General features: G+C 47.9%; 1 long non-coding RNA gene across 1 annotated transcript; it reads left to right on the forward strand.

Moving 5' to 3' along the window:
* Window positions 1-206: 206 nt before the first annotated feature.
* LOC123040051 (uncharacterized) lies at window positions 207-1257 on the forward strand. Its single transcript, XR_006418041.1, has 3 exons — window positions 207-276; window positions 389-696; window positions 1090-1257. It is a non-coding gene; the product is annotated as an uncharacterized lncRNA (long non-coding RNA).
* Window positions 1258-4002: the final 2745 nt, after the last annotated feature.

Genomic DNA, 4002 nt, shown 5'->3' on the forward strand with positions numbered 1-4002 from the left:
CATGCTAACGGGGTACGAATTTGAGAGGGGGTGGTACATGTTGCTTGAAAAGTACAAGCTAAGAACACACCCATACATGTCGTGGGCCAGAATCACTAGTATTCATCTGATCCGTGGCTCAGAAAATTCACTTTCCATCAAAGGACGGCAGACGCGCATTGACTGCAAGCCCTGCGGCCCCTGAATCTTCTACCCCAGAGCCGCAAGCATTTTCGTCAAGAGGAAAAGAAGAGGCGACTGCCGCGCCATGGAGTTCCTAATGCATCCGATCCGCAGGTGTGCCCCTTTGGTGCGATTTTTTCTAGCATAGCGCCCGATTTGAAGTGTGTACGTCAAACTGCTTAGTCCTCTCTGCTTTCAATGCCATGGATCCACTATGATTGAGGAGGTCGGGGAGAATCTGGTGCCAGAAGGTTTGTCAGCGGATCGTACAAGGCGAACTGTGGTGGAGGTGACAATGCAGGAGGGCACGGTCTTGAGCGGCGACGGGCGGGTCTGCGGGGCGTCAGGAGCGGCGGCAATGAGCGGCCAAGGGCGAATCTGCAGCACTACACAGGCGATGTCAATGAGCCGCGAATGCCGAATGGCTAATCTGCAGCACGGCGCAGGCGGCAGTGGTGAGAAGGGACAGCTCGCCTCATACGTCTGAGCTGTCGACGGGGAAGATAACTCCCCAGGCTCTGCTTGGAATAAGAGGTGAGGGGAATGGAATATAAATTTAAAAACTGTTATTAATAAATAGAGACTTTGGATGGACTTGAATTCTTGCTTGATTTTTTTGCCGGTAGAAAATGATTATGTGATACGAATTGGTGTTATTGCTGGTTGGTTTGTACTGTTACTTCAATCTATGAGCCCCATAACAACTCATCGTGTGCTGTGGATTACCGTGAAAGTATGACTGGTTATTGCTGGTCCTCTGAAGAATTTGAAGTTTTGAATTTTCAGGCTATGTATGGACATGCATTGTTGCTTATGTTATTCATGCTAGTAATCCATTGTTTAATGTACCAGTTTTACCATAGTTTCAATTGCAAATTTGTGGTGAGTGAATTATAATGGTTGACACAACATCTAATCCATTTTCAGGTTGCGGATTGGTGCCGCTGGCCCAACCAGGGCACCTTGGCCAACCCGTGTAGGCGCGTTTGAGAAGGCAGTGAGTGTTTTCTCCTATGCCGGTGTAGTGGTTTCATTAAGTTTCCATGGCATAGCTTTGCATGAACCATTTTCTTTTAGTATATCAAGAAGAAGCTAATGTTAATAAGCACGTCGGACATACATACGAATATTTCCCGCTTGAGGTTATGATGCAGAAGAGTACATTTCCCATAGTGATGCTCGAGGGGTGATTTGCTGGAGTAGTCCTAGCTTAATTTTCTGTTGTGGCAGTGCACCCTAGCGTCCTGGCAGAGGATGGAATGAGTACCCCGCCACTCAAAACTAAGCATGCCCATCCAGACATATTCTAGGTAATGGCACGGTGAGGAGTATGTGAAGTTTGCACATTTCTGATGCGATAAATACTATGCATTTCTACCGATGGCAAGTCTTCTTGATGGCTGTGCAGGCAGAGTATGTAGCTGGACGGCAAGGAACCTAAGGTTGCAAGTAGGAGTGGTGAGGGTTGAAGTGAAAGGGGAGATCGGTGATAAGTTCCCCAAAAAGGTTGGGCTTAAGCACGATGAACCAAATGCTCGGAATGTGCTTCATTTCTACGACAGGATGCTGCGCTGCACACGATCAGACCTTGACAGGTCAGTACATTTGTAACATATCTAAAATTGCTAATTCGACACAAGGCTATAGAAAAGTGGTAACGAATAAATATGTGTCATTGCTCACAGGAAATGGTTCAAACATGTCTTTATGACTTTGGTCCTCCTGTGTGATGATGATTTCATAGCTGAGTTTGGTCCTGATGGGGGAATTAACCAATCTCGGCTGGACAGTAATTTCATACATGTTGATATTCAAGGATGCGAGGATGTATGGATCATGGAAAATAAGATGGAGACATATGTTTGATATCTATTTTGTGGCACGTGAAAGCAATGTCTGCACTAGTTGTTGCATGTTTTATAGTGTGTAGTCTGTTGTAAGTTGTAACACAAATTGTTTTCAGAAGTTAATTTTCAGTTATAAAGAGCCTGACTATGAACTACCACGGAATATGATGCGGGAAGATGTGCTTCGATTCAGGATAGAATGGACAAAGAAGGTAATGCAAAATAAATTTCCATATGGTTTTTTGCATAACCAGTAGGGCGATGCTATAACATTTTGCTGTTGTGTGTGTTCACGCAGTTGTTTCTCCCGGTGTGTATGATGGATGGGTACTCTTTCTACGTGGTCGACGTTGAAGAATGGAATCTTCTCGTCATGGATCCTACCGAGACAAGTCTTCACAACGACAAGATGAAGTTGAAACACGAAGGGAACACCCGGTGGCACGTGATGATCTCTGTTTTATTGGCCCAGGTGTTGTACTGCTTCGGTTGTTTCTGAATTTTGGTGGATGCCTGAATAATGAAAGTCGTCAGGCTGTGGTCTGCATCGTGTTAGGTGCCTTATTTTTTTTAGATTTAACATGACTTGTGATTTGGCATGCGGCTCCTCTAGAATGGTTGTGATGCAAATAGTGCACAGGTTGTTAGATATGTCAATTTATTGTCTGATGGTGGACGCCAAGTGTCCATCTGGATGCCCTTCGAATGTTTGAATTTTGAACAGCATGGGTGGGACACAGCTGCCACTAAGATCATAAAAGGAGGGCACTAGAGGTAGCTGCCTGATAGCTTGTGGCTGATCTTGGAGTAGGAGTTGAAAACACAAAGGTGGGAGAGTTCCTTTGGGCGTACAAGGAGTTTTTTTTTAGGTAAGGGCGTACAAGGAGATGAAAGCGTCAGCAAGCGATGGATATGATTCTGTGTTGAGAGGCCTGACGCTGTATGGAGCCTGGAGGGCCGGCGACCAGCAATGAGGTGCGTACTCGAAGTTTTCTGGATTCCTCCTGTCCTTCCATTGTTTGGTTCTTCTCTGTAATCCAAGCAGCATGGATTCAGATTCCTGCTGAGAGCGTTCGGAGGCAAATGTCAACCAGGCCAAGTTGAAGAAGATAATGGGAGAGGAGAAGGAATCTTCGGGAGGAAGGATGGATCGCTTGGCCGCATTTTTATTTTTTTATTTAGGGGCGGCTGTGGTGCACAATTATTGGGGCGGTTTGGACGGTCAGCGACCACCGTTTGGAAGGTAAGGTCTGAGCCGTGGCCCAAGACGCAGCTGGCCGGCTGAGCCGTCTCGCGGGGGTAACGGCAGTCACATTAAATGCGGCAGTTGCATGGGCCAGGGTCAGGAAAGAAGCCGCACATACAGCTTGGAATACAGAGTAATACATGTGAGATGATCCGAATCTGGACGCTAGCTGAAGGCTGAGATATCGAGCTCATCTGAGCTCGAGCTCAGAATAGTACTTTCGCCACGGTCGTTTGTTCTTCCGTCTTCTAAACAGACGAAGTAGCCAAAAAGACCCGGTTGTTCGATCTCCACACACCTCATAATATGCAGTTAATCAAGTAGTCGCTGCAAATCAATATCGATGGCGCACCACTACATCGCGCTTGCACAACGCTGCCACACGCCCACAGTGCGTCCTTGGCACCCGCAACGTCTCCCTGGTGCCCCACCTCAGCTTTGCCCGACCTCGACGTCCTGCCAGGACAGCGCCTCGGCACGCTCGCAACGCGTCACCGGCACCCATAGCACCTCCCCGGTGCCCCCTCCCCACACGTTGGCTTCGCCTGGCCAGCCACCTCTGACCATCTGTATCAGCTTTCCCGATCGCGTCAGCCTTCACACAAACCCCGCGCCGTCGCAGCACCACCAAGGTTCTTTCGGCTGCTCATCGACATGCTGGACGAGCCAGTCAGCATGGTGCGCTGTCGGAGAGGAAGAAGACGGGATGATTGCCTCTACCATATACCAAGGAATGGTTCAGGCTTT

Source organism: Triticum aestivum, chromosome 2B (assembly GCF_018294505.1).
Source record: "Triticum aestivum cultivar Chinese Spring chromosome 2B, IWGSC CS RefSeq v2.1, whole genome shotgun sequence".
NCBI lineage: Eukaryota > Viridiplantae > Streptophyta > Magnoliopsida > Poales > Poaceae > Triticum > Triticum aestivum.